This window comes from Ambystoma mexicanum, chromosome 4q (genome assembly GCF_040938575.1).
Source record: "Ambystoma mexicanum isolate Mex_15411 chromosome 4q, UKY_AmexF1_1, whole genome shotgun sequence".
In the NCBI taxonomy this organism is placed as follows: domain Eukaryota; kingdom Metazoa; phylum Chordata; class Amphibia; order Caudata; family Ambystomatidae; genus Ambystoma; species Ambystoma mexicanum.
Genome location: NC_090928.1, coordinates 59,329,963 through 59,343,271, shown reverse-complemented (window position 1 = coordinate 59,343,271; position 13,309 = coordinate 59,329,963). Strand labels below are relative to the sequence as shown.

The 13,309-nt window shown below is 44.9% G+C and overlaps 1 protein-coding gene across 7 annotated transcripts in view; it reads left to right on the top strand.

Annotated features, from left to right (window-relative positions):
- Positions 1-13,309, top strand: part of LAMA2 (laminin subunit alpha 2) — a 3,027,572-nt gene that overhangs the window by 1,731,478 nt on the left and 1,282,785 nt on the right. The gene's annotated exons all lie outside the window — the stretch shown is intronic.

The following is a 13,309-nucleotide window of genomic DNA, read 5'->3' as shown; positions in this document are numbered from 1 at the left end:
TTCTCATTCAATTATAGATCAGTTTCGGTGATACAGGTAATCCATTGCACACAGGTCAGCAGAAGGACAAGGTCTCAGCTCATGACCCTAACAAGTGGCCTGCAGGCAAGTTATACATTAGCTGTACAGAGGTCATGACAATCGAGTTCTGTTCTGAATAACATAGGCTACAATTTCAGCTCACATGGTGACTTTAAAGAGCAAGAAAACCTAAAAGGGCGGCTTGACCCAAAATGACAGTTTACATGCTTTCTAAGGTCAGGACCTTGCAATGCGAGTTTATTCACATGTAGTTTATAAGCAGCTTGTTAGCTGCTTGGCGTAGGCCAATATACATATATTCATAGCAATAGGAGGCACAATATAATTTCTAGTTTGACATTCCAACCTTTAATGGTTTTTGGTCTAGGCACAGTTGTCAGGCCACACGGTCCACCCATCTCTGGTCACACAACTATAAGTTGCCCAAAGCTGATGCTTAATAGTTCACAAGACAATAATTTGATTTCCTTGTAGGATTTTCCTTTGTCTTCCAAAGTGTTTTCTAATGGGACACTTGATTTCTCCAGACATTTAATATAGTTGTTAACACTTTGTAGTTTTGTTCAAGTACCAACTTTATTGTTATCGAATATATCCAGCATTGCAGCATTCACTTTGTTTCACAATAACTTGCTTTCTTGTTATTCACGATTCAAGATAAATAGCTTTACTTTGCGTGAGCTCAAATAATGACTTTCAAACAATTCAGTAGTCAATGGATGCAAGTTTTACCCAGTAGCATCTTTCATCAAGTTCGATATTGAATATGTGTTGGTTTTTTTGGCACTGGCTTAACAGCCCCCTTCATCAAAATCGCCATTCAATATTCGCATGATTTACTTATGCGGGCTCAGAAGCACCTTTCATCAAGTTCGGTATTCAATATTAGCAAAGTTTAATTAAATGGGCTCAACAGCCCCTCAGAGTTCAGAGTATCTTTGATAGTCTTACCGGGTTACTGCTGCTCCGCCTGGCAGCTTCCCCATACAGGAGAAGCAACTTGCCGGTAACACTGGCCTCGCCGGCTGCTTCCTGCCAAGTACACTCGCCTTCGTGTTGGGTTCAGCCTCTGCTCCACAGCAGCTTCTGCTCTCCTCCTTCCTCCTCAAGAGTTCCCAGTCCTGCTCAGTCTGCTCGGCAGGGCTCCCAGGATCTTCAGCGGGCACCTTAGCATCTCAGCTTCCAGCCCCTCGGCATGGCACAAACTTGGTTCTGTTCTCGTTCTGCTCCTGCACCACCTGCATCTCTCTCGCCTATCACACCTCTCATTAGGCAACACTGACTTCCACATTGTATACTCTCTTTCATTAATAAAGAGCTGCAGGTGAAACAAGATATTCCCAATTGCCTAACCTTGTTTAAGCTCATCATTGTGACATGCCTGACCTTTCTTTTTCTTCACAGTACCAAAGTGATGTTGGCAATAGGCGATCTGCACTGCTCCTAGTTGCCGCTTCTTCTTCTCAGTACTTAAAGGAAAATTACTAAGGATGATGGAGTGAGATTGACAATAGGCCCTAAATGCTAAGGGATGGTAGGCCATTATTAGAAAGGGGTGGCTACCATTTATTACCTTCAGGTACCCTCTCTCCAATCCCCAAGGACCCTCCAGTCAGGTGATCCTCCCTCGCTTGTCCACTGCCAGGGTTGGGACCCAAAAGCGATGGTCTTTCCCTGGCCACCTGAACAGAAGATCCATGGGGAGTAGATGTGAGAGCACCTTCAGGTTTCTCACATCAGCTATGCTCAGGTGTCGTGCAGGAGGGCCAGAGGTCTCCTCCAGCCAGGTAGCTCCTTTCTTTCATAATATGGTATTTAGGTGCTCGTGGAGTGGCAACATGTGCTAGGCGCCAATGCAGTTCAAGCTATCGTTCAGGTTGTGATGTACAGTTTATGTAAAAAAAAACATTGGTGTAAGAACATGTGGTTGGCATATGCCCTGGGTGACAGATAGTTAGGTTTCATGACTGAGGACCGGCAATGTCTTCTGATCCTGATTTTTGTCAATGAAGATTATACATAGATGAGACAGAATGTCAAGCACCAACAATAAGCATGAAAAGTTCAAGTCATGCAGAGGCAGACCATGCATAACAAGAGATGTACTACTAACTACCCCCTACCTCTACAGCGTTTATTTTAGGAAATCAATTATGGAGTAAAGATATTTTGAAAATTCCAAGAATGGACAAACTGATGCATTCCTATCTATATGTTTTGATATTTTAAGGCTTTGATGGAAAATACCACCATTGAGGATAGATGGCTTTGGCCAATCAGAGACGTAAAATGTGGTCATTGTATTCTTCCAATCACATGAACATGTAATAGCAAGGGTACTCGCTTGGTCCAAATGGAACAACCAGGAAATATGGACGGGTCAGGCTCATCCCAATTTTTGGATTGGTCCTGGTTACCTGAGCTGCTATCTTCCAAGCAAAAGGGCCAAATTGGCTGTTCGCATCTTTAACATCTCGAAATTAAGTATTGTCTCCTGGAACGCTAGGGAGTGCAATAGTTTTATGAACTGCGCAATAGGGCAGATTTGCACCCCAGCATTTATCATCTCTTTTAATTCCAGGAGGTTTGGCTTATGGGGGGGCCTTTGCTCGATGGTTACAAAATATGTCTATTCTATTCATAAATGTGCACTGGAATCCAGCTAGGACACTGCAGGAATCACTATTTACTGCAATTGATACACCCCTAATCCACAAAACATGTTTTGCAAAGAAAATCATGATTTTAGTGCCCCACAACTAACACACAAGAGGATCCACTTTATAAATCTGTGTCCTCTCCACAACCCCCAATATATGTTAATAGGCAACATTATCCCCACCAATAACATGGCCATATATATGGTGGTGGAGTAAGGCCATAGGCGATGTTATTAGTGGGGATAATTTATGGGGTTAATTGGACCGTGGGTTGCGGGGGTGTCCCCGTTCAATTAAAATAATTATGGGGGCTTCAGGAGGGTCCCCCGCAGGTTCCATGGCTTAATATTGCCGGAAAAATATGGCGATATTCTTGTATGCCGATATTTTTGCGGGGATATTAACACATTGAGCCCAACATATGTAGGCTTGTAGATTTGTTGTGTTCAGGTAAACCTCTGAATAACATACAATAGAAAAACGTTCAAATAACGTTTTTCACGATTTAAAAACGTGCAGTCTGCTTTAAGTTCTACACAACTTCCCTAGCATAAAATTCTTAAAGTTATATAAAATATTTACAATTTTTATATCTCCCATTTCACAAATAGAAATCTTGCTTGCATGAGACAAGCATCATGCTATTCAACACATGGCCAAAAAAGTGAAAATGTGCCTTTCATGCTTAAAAGTGGCGATTGCGCCCACACCTTAACAGGAGGTTGCCATGTTCATTCTACTGACAAGACACTTGCTGCATTCAATTCCTAAATTCAGAGGTGTTTCTCAACTCCTCACCAGCAAATGCAGCATTGAATCCCATTCAGCCTGTCCAGAGGTGTGCATTCCCTGTTCTAAGGCACGTCAATTCTAACATATTTGCACCTGCCATGCTGAAGTGGCAAAATGGCACCAAGTTTTTTTGATGGAATGGGAACCGCTCTCAGCCTACTGTAAGAGGCCTATCACGGAGAAACCCAGAGACAGTCCTACCAAAGAAGGGGATGGCGGCAGTTAAGAGAGCTCCAATTTGCTGGCGCCACTTTCTGCCAGCCTGTTTATGTGCCTTACCCATTTGTCTCACACCACAAATGGCAGATCTTTGTTAATAAGTGCCAAGGACGAGTATACTCATCCTTTTTACATAGACTTCAATAATAGCCTGGCACTTAAGAGGTTAAAAAATATGTACAGTCAAACTACATGACCTGAGCTTAGGCGAGCACCCGCAAAGGAAGAGCAGCCCCCATGGCTACATGCTGTCCTTATGACCTGGTGGCCGGGCCGGCACCTGCGAGCACAGCATGTCGCACCCGGGAATGGGCAATTACGGGTCTGCCGGGGTTGTAATACGCCGGTAATTGGCCATTTAGCGCCAGACAAATGTGCACGTTCGCTGGCAGCCTGACGGTTTTACCAGCAAGGCTACTGCCGAACTTGTAATGAGGCCCAATGTGTCTATCTTTCACATCTCCCTGGCATGCTGTTCAGAGTGTTTGTATGTATGAGGTAACGAGTGCTCAGAGTATGGGATGTCCTGTAAGTGTGCTGCTTTCCCTATTTTTCCCACCTCTGAAGCCTGAAAGTAGATGCATGCAGGCTTGACATGTGGCCAACTTTGCACCAGACCTGCAGATGAACTTAACCGGTCTGCTGTTAAATCTCAGTTACCAGTTTAATGGTCCACTACAGAATAATTGCCCATTTTCCTATAGCCGATATGAAAGCTAAGTGGGTTGAGCACTCACTGCTGCGATGTGCGTGTGATCTGCAGGTTCGAATCCCAGCAAGGCCATCTCAGCTTTTCATCCTTCTTAGGTCGATAAATGAGTACCAACACAGGCTGGGTGATATTTTATGCATATTTGTTCTATAAAAAAGAGCTTAAGCGTAAGTGCTATACAATAACATTATCATTTGGCCTTGGACGTCTGCTTGCATCCACAGTAATTTGATAATATGGATCTATACACACAGATATTAATGATATATATGGTGATCCATTCTTGTATGAAAGGTATATCACATTACTGAAATCATAACCATATTTTTCGTAGTGTACTTAGGAACAATGCTATTTGATGCCACTTCCTGTTTTGTCAAGGGGTGAAAGGTCATGTTTCATCACTTCCCGCAATGTCACTTTGAGGTCGGGTCCAATGACATCACTTCTGGTGATGTCACCAGAGGTCAAGGGTCGTGAGGTGAGGGGTGGGCCATTTTTTTGAGGCGAGAGGTGGGCCACTTATTTATGGGTGTCTGGGCGTATTTCTTGTCCCAGTCTGACCCTGCACCTTACTGTCTAAAGCTTAATAACCTGGGGATTGGGGATGCCTGGATGAGGAAGGATTTGTGCTTTATAGACGTGAGACAGTGACTGGCACAGGGCCCATTGAATTCTTAATAAAAACACTTGAACTTCCTCAGAGTGTTGGCATATTCTTTTAGACATTTGTGGCACTTTTTTGTGAAGACACAACAGTGAATATTAAAATTATTTGATTCCTATTCAAATAGTTCACAAATTGATTGAGACTTGTAATGGCACCCTTCCATAACATTAATATTTTGTCGATGTATCAAATCCACATCCCGATGTTCTAAGCCCACTGTTCACCGCCACCTGCACAGCACCATGTTGGCTCCCGCCAGCCACCTGCAAGGGTAAAACATACCCTGTGGTAGACATGCCAAAGCCTGCAAAGAATACTAGAAGCACGGGGAAGCTCATGGCCTTTACTTGCTTCCATTTCCATCAGACTATACTTTATAAAACTACCTAACAGAATGTAAGGTAAAACCAGTAAGGTAAGAATCAGGGCCTCATTACACGGATGGCGGTGGACCAAGGTGCTATTAGCACTTTGGTCCATGCCGGTAAAATACCGGCACCGCCTTGGTGGAAAGGGGAATTACCGCCCTATTCCAAGGTTGGTGGGGCGGTAATTCCCCCTTCCCCCATTGCCCTTCCCCATCCCCATTTTTGCCCCATAGGGCTCTATGGGAATGGGGAAGGCGCTAATTACGGCACCGCAAATTGCAGTACCGTAATTAGCTCCCTGGTCCCTTTGCGGGTTGGTTTTTAACGCCTGCAAAAAGCAGGCATTAAATTCCCCAACCCGCAAAGGGACCTCGTAGTAAGGCGGTAAGGGTTTACCGGTATCGGTAAAATACTGGTACCGGTAAACCCTTACCGCCTAGCGTGTAATGAGGCCCTCAGACTTTTCCTGAAGCCGCAACACTCTGCAATATTACACTTTTGGTTTGTGAATCAGCTTCCTCTAAAATGTTGTTTGCCTGATATGATTATTTTCTTCCCAGACTACTGCATGCATAGTTGCTGCTACTGCATTCAGCAATCGGGGAAATCTATCCGATTATGAGGACACCCTTGGTATGGTTGTTACATATCGAATACACTGAAATACTGCATGCAGTGTTGCATACATGTGCACTCTGACAGGGTTGTCAGTAAAAGCTACAAACTGATACTGTCGCATGAATTATTACAATAAAACGTACAGAAAAAGGGCATTGGGGATCCGAGTGTAGGGATGGTCCCTGTACACGTGCCCTCAATCTCGAGGTGGGCTCCAACCTCACTAACCCAGGAGCCTGACATCTAAAAGACATACTGCCTCATTCGGAGTTTGATGGTAATCCGGTAATCTTCTGAATTACTGCCAAAATCAGTTGCCGTTAGCGCCACTTGATCTTGTGGATTTACCACAGGATTCTGAGTAGTGGTAAGCAGGTATTAGTCCCTATTCCTGTAGTCAATAGGACTCCAAGTGGATTTTGATGGATGGTGACATTAAATGGAGGATTTACCTCCAGAATTGTGGTGGAGGTAAATCCGCCCCTTCCAGGCCAAACTCATAGTTTGGCGGTACAGTAAAAGCAGTGGTATTTCCATTACTACCAAAAACGTTGGTGGTAACAGAATTACCACCAGTTTTTGACAGCACCTCCAAACTTGTAATGAGGCCTTATCAATGTGTATTTGTGATGTGGGCCACTCCAGATTCTCGCTGAAGGTGAAGTTAACTCTCCAATATGGTTGGTGTCGCGTGCAGTGTTTGGCTGCCAGTCTGCTGAGCAGGTTGTTCCGCTGTGTGGCCACTCCTCACTGGCTCTCTCTTTCTGGTGCTGCTCATTTTCTTCGCCACTGCCAGGCCTTCTGGGAACCGTTCATCAGCTGGACAGCATTGTGCAAAACTGCTATGGGGTACAAAACAGACACAGTTAAAAGGGAAGGAGACTGGACACCCCCTCCAAATCCTCTAACCCATCTCTGGGGCAGGATTGGCTCTGGTGAAAACCCTGGTAGGCCACCCACCTCAGGCTGAAAGTCTGCTCCCCCTCTCTTGACATGGTCAGATCCCTGACGCTGTCACATGGAGTACTGGGTTACTATAGACAGGGCTCGTCTACTGTTTAAACGTGCTTAATCTGTAGAATCCCAAAGTCCATAATCAAATCTTGATTTTGTGAGCAAATAAAATTGATATAATTTTTGGTTAAAAAAAAGCGCTTTTGGAGATATTGTGTGTTGTGCAGCTCGCCAGGGGCTTCTGTTCTATCACCACTGCTCCACTGTTCCCCTCTGTCAAGTCTGTGAACCCTGTGGCAGGTGTTTGGTCTCCCATCTAGCTCCTGGATGGGCGAGAAAGGTCGATTTTCATCAGGGAAACCCTTTCTCTGCTTCTAAACAGGCAGAGTTTTGGCAGTTGGACCCCGGTGCATTGTGCAACATGTAGTTCTTGATGTTTGTCTCTTGGCATGGGTACCCCCTGTGGTTCACTAGCTATTCAAGCGGTATGAGGAGTGCGGTGCATTCTGGTAGCTATAGTCTACGTCTGCATACCGAGCTGCTCTGCTCTCTGTGGCTCTGGTGAACTATCTGAAATATTAAAGAAAGGGACCAGACCAGGACAGAGGCGTATGGGCACCGGGGCAGTGAAACTGGTTCCAGTGCAAATACACAACTCCACGCATAGCCGGAACCAAGGAGTGGGCACCCTCCCAATCCTTTTGCACTACCTTTGGCGAGGTCTGGCTCTGGTACTGCCCTCATAGGCCACTTGCCCCAGGTTGAGAGGGGTCCTTGTGACCCCGGGAAAGCATCAATTCTTTTTTTAATTATATAATGCATGTCCATCCCAAATTGGAGGATGAAAATGGATTGTTTACAATAGCGTGATACTGCTACTGTACAATGTGATGTAATGCAGAAATGGTTCTTATTGACCTATGCATCACATTATTAAAGGGGAGAAAAAATGGGCATCCGAGAAGCCCTTGCATTACCCCCTTTGGTGATCTTCCTACAGAAGGTTATTACTTGGAATTGTCGGGATATGCTTGCACATTTGTACACTGTAGGAACATAAATTACTTTTTTTAATTCAAGGAAGCAGAGGTTTACTAAATTGGGGTATTTTTAATATGGTAATACTTCATAATTAGGTGGCAATCCAAGGTGGGCGGTATTTCAATTACTGCCTTTTTGCCTCTATCAGAAACCCCATAATGACGGTCAACATACATTTATTGTCTAGATACCCTATACTATTTAAAAGTGATGAAACATAATTTGTGTCTGATGAGCCTCATCTGAACGGACTGTCTGCGGTTCAATGACTATGGGCATAAAGTACAGATGTTGAGTATCATGGTATCATGGTGTCATGTGCGCTTCAGATCTGTTCACCTGACTGGCATCCTCTATAGATAATAGCAATAGCTGCCCATTGATCAGCTAGAAACGATTTCTCGATGCCTAACGTTGTTGCTCTAAATAAATCATATCCCCCCATTCATCTGTATCTTTAAGTGTCAGGCATCAGGCAATCCCGCACAAACCAATGCAAATCATTGCTATGTGGGTGGATTCCAATGTAGGGTCTGATTATGTGTTTGATGACAATGTTGCATGCAACATCTGCTGCTTTAGAATACCAGATGTTTTACCACTCCGCTAAATTCCAAGTTTTGTTTCTGAAATTCTTTTTTACGCATGTTTTTCTGTGGAAGTAGTTACCACAAAAAAGCATTACTGCATGCAGCAATCTTGCCAGCCAAAGCGCATTTCTCTTTTGCTTCTGCCAGTGCCACGTGATTTTGCATTTCATTCTAACGAATAATAATCTCAAGATGTCAAATAGAGCTTCATGTCGAATTCCTTTTTCTTCTAAATGCTGTACTAATAGGTGGCATTGTTACTAAATGTAATTTGAATCAGTTTATTTACTTTGGAAGGATGAACAGCTATGGTGGCCTTGCTGGATACGAACCTGTGATAGCAGGTTGCACACAGATGTCAGAGGGAAAAGTGTTGTACACAGGGATCTATCATTCTGTCAAAAGTATCCCAAATGCATAATTCCCATATTCTGGTACTTTCCAAAAATGACGAAAAGATACTTATGAGGACCTACTGCTAAGTACAGTAAGGTCTGTCTATTCTCTCCTAATACCACCCAGAGGGACAGAGCAACCTACACACCATTCATGCATAACACAGGCGACATTATTCAATTCTTGCTATCTGTACCAATACACTGCTGTCTGGTGGAGAGACCTGACTGAAAAGAGACAGCACACACCTCTAACTGTCCCAACTCCCACCAACCCCTTAACCTAGGAGCCGTGGTGGGATCTCTTATAGACAGAACAAGAAAATAATGACCTGCTCAAATCTATGGACAATCCACAGATTCTGTCCAATGTCTTGGTACATAGAATCATTTCAAGAATTCGCTACTATTTTGAAACTTAAAAGGTGTCAATGTCTCAGGTATTCGGAATGTATTCTTCCTCGATCCTATGACACTGGTTATTAAACTAGTGCCCAAAATCTTAGTTTGGATTCTAGGCACTGTTATTATGAAGACTCGTAGAGGACGTCTCTCACAGCAGCCCCCACCGCTAGGGTAAGTATATTCTTCTTCCTTTCTTCATCCATGGGGCCCATTGCCCCCATGTACACCCCGAAATCCTTCATCCGTCGGACCCATCGAGGTGTGGTATCAACGAAGAAGCTACTGAGACAGAAAATCTGGTTCCCCGGGCTGGACAAACAAGTCAAGGGCTCCTTAAAGAATTGCGCAATCTGCAGCACCAGAGCACCAGCACCAAACCCACTAATGATGTGCCCACTCCCTGGTGGCGTATAGGAGGAACTGGTGGTCGACTTCTTTGGGCCACTCTGAGATGGCAGCTACGCTCTGGTCGTGATTGACGAATACTTGAGGTACCCTGAGGTCCAAATAGTGCCGTCTCCCACAGCCACAGCGGTCATCTCAGCCCTCGACCGCATACTCATGGCATATGGCATCCCCCAGACAATCAAGTCTGACAATGGGCCACCGTTAACCAGTTTGGATTCTGCTAACTTTGCCCCGTACATGGGGTTCAAACACTGAAAAATCTCGCCTCTCTTGCCCCATGCCAATGGCATGGCTGAGCATTTTATAGGGAACCTCAAGAGAGTCCTAGAGGTGGCACACTTGTCTCACAAACCATTTAAGCAAACATTATGCCAACTTCTACGTGACTACCGGCATACCCCTCACAGCACCACGGGCAAATGCGCAGCTGACCTCCTATTTGGTCGCAAGGTACGTACCTGACTGCCACAAAGTCCCACAGAGAGCAACATCACCCAGGAGGATCAGGAGCTCCGGGCGAGGAATGCCAAAGAGAAGCAAAAAATGAAGACTGACGCAGAGGAGATGAGAGGAGCGCAGGAGCTCAGTTTCAAGGAAGGTGACAGAGTGCTGCTGCGCCAGACCAAGAGAAGATAGGGAGACTCCTGTTTCGCACCTAGCCCTCTCACAGTCATAAAACTTAAAAGCACCATGGTCACGGCTATGGACAATGAGGGGCAGACAATAACTAGAAAGATGCCCCACTTCAAGGAATGCCCTGGCGAACAAGATGACCATGTGGACATTTGGGCCTGGGAAAATTCTGATGATCCATATTGGGGAGACAAAGAAGTTTCGGCTGGTGAGACTGCAGACGATGCTGGTGAGTGGACGGTGGACAAACCCCCTTCCCACAGCCCAGAACCTCCAAGGGCAAGCCGCCCTGTGCGGGCAAAGTCTTAACCCTTAAGACTCATAGAAGAGATGGGCTAGTGCCTGACCAAGTGTATGAAAAAGGGGAAGGTTGTCATGTTGTCATTGTTCAGGAATGTTCCGCCCACATTGTTATGTGGAAGGCGGGGTTAGGGCGGGGGTGGTACCATGGGGAAGGAAGCAACAAGGTTTTCGGAGAGGAAGGCAGTTGAAATAATAAAGAAGTTGAGACTGGTACCTTGTGTGGGCCTCATCATTTGTTGAACTACGTATGAATGACTGGTGCAGCTACAAGTCGTGTGAGTGAGAACACTGCTCCCCCCTTGACACTCTCTAAGATCAAGCAATATGGTAGTCACTAAATGTCAGCTTATTACCCAAAATCAAACTGTCTTGAGACATGCATGACATTTTTAACTTCACAATCAAACTGTTTATTTGAAAGAAATAAACTAATCTGCGCTGTTTTTTAGAAAAGCTGTGGGTTTTAGTGAAGATGGTATGGTTAATACATATGTCACTTTCAGTATAGGCACAATAGATCTGTTTCATAGAGCAAACAAGCAAGAATGGATGGCAAAGGGTGCACAGGGCCGACCCATAACTTTGGGATATCCAAAGTTCACCGGTCTTCCTGGAGGACTGCCGTGCCTCCCTATTTTGGGCCTAGAGTCATGCAATGCTCTTCCACTCTGCACAAGATCCCTTTCTGTCTAAAATATTGTTGGGACAGTTTAACTAGTGTTGTGTCCGGGTAAATACTTTCCTCACACGAATAGATGGTATGGTTCAAACTCCGTGGTTATTTTATCTATAGTAGGTAAGTGTAATACACATGTATGTTTAAGTCTGTCATTAAATGCCCAGAAGCATACTGGTGAATGAATTTTCCGCAAAATGAAGGTTTTCCGTTGTGAAGTGGAAAGGACATTTTCAAGGTTTAAATAAGCAAATATTGTGTCGTTTTAACAAAAAATCGGAAGGCAGACACTGGTCCGCTCCAGGCATTTCCTGAGAGCCCAAGGCACACCTTCCATGACACAGTAGGTCATTACACTTTAATGATTTAGGCATCACCGCAGTCACCCATCTGGGCTTACCAAAGGTCTTTTGAAAATGTCCCATCGCAATAATCAAGCAATTATGAGCGGCCTTGTAGGCTTTCTCGAGTAGTAACGAGTACCAAGGCGTCCTTAGCAACCTGGAAGATGGAGAGAGAGGGTACCCCGACACAGCGTCAATCAATACAAAGCTGGGCGTGTCAATGGGAAGGGAACTCGCTGACTTCCCACGAACACTCCTGTGCGATGATGGAGAAGAGGAGCCGGCAGCCTGGAGAGTCAGCTAACGAAGCAGATTTGTGGCACATCGGGGTAGCAGTGCACATGTGGATGTGAAGTGCAGTGGGGGATGAGCATGGGGGAGGTAAAGGTGAGGAGTGGCATGCAGAGAAGAGAGAGGAGTTGATGTTTCCTTATGCCAGTTGAATCTGAGGGCCTGCAATATGGGCCACTGCAAGCAGGTAAGGCCTGCATTCAGAGTCCTCTGATTGGCTACAGAACACTACTCAGCTGTTAATACAATGCAGTGTCTGCTGAAAGCCGCCTCATGCATCACCTCTTCACGTAAAACGCTTGAATGTTAGTTATCTGTGAGAGAGATGAGGTTCGATGCCCTTATCTACTCAGGAGCTCATTTTCCATGTGGCGTAACGTGAATGAAAGGTGTAAAAGCAGTGAGTAAAGTGCTGAGCCTAATAAAGAAGGCGCCACTAAGATTATGGAGTCAAGTATTTATTCGGCAGGAGAGCGCAAGAGAGCGGCAAGCACCTCCGCTGGCCTCTCCTTCCAATGCTCCTGTGCTCCAGAACCATGGGTGGTTCTGGAACACTAACAAAACATGCATTTATTTTATTTTATTTATTTATTCGTATTTTTAAAGCGCACATCAGACCAAGGGCATCGTGGCGCTGTTACAGATATAACACATTGCTGGTTACAGAGGAAAGCTTATAGTGGTTACATGGAAGTTTGCATTTCAAGAGCATATTTTGGTTACATAGGATTGCATTACAGGCAGGTTGCGTTACAGTACAGCTTAAGGTCGGGCAGCATAACTGTGAACGCTGCTTACCATGAGCGCATGGTATGCAGTATTTACTCACTTTGCACAGCGGCGTGCAAACGCATGTATTTGCCCTTGATATTTGCACTCCGCTGTGCAAATTATGAAAATCTGGCGGCAGGCCCTTGCTGCCTGTGTGCAAACGTACCAGGTCACGGCCATCAAATTAGATAAGCGAGCAACATGAGCTAATATGTATTCATGACCTTCTGTGTGGTATGATTACATGACCTTCTCATCTCCAGAACACGTGTCGTAATGACCAGTGCTTGGGGTCTTAGCCATTATCATCGCCGATACCAGGAAACATCATTTAAATGAAATAAGATGCAGAAAAGACGATGTTATTTTATGGCTAGGCATTGCAAGTGAACTCGTTTGCACTTTCTGTCGGGTTTA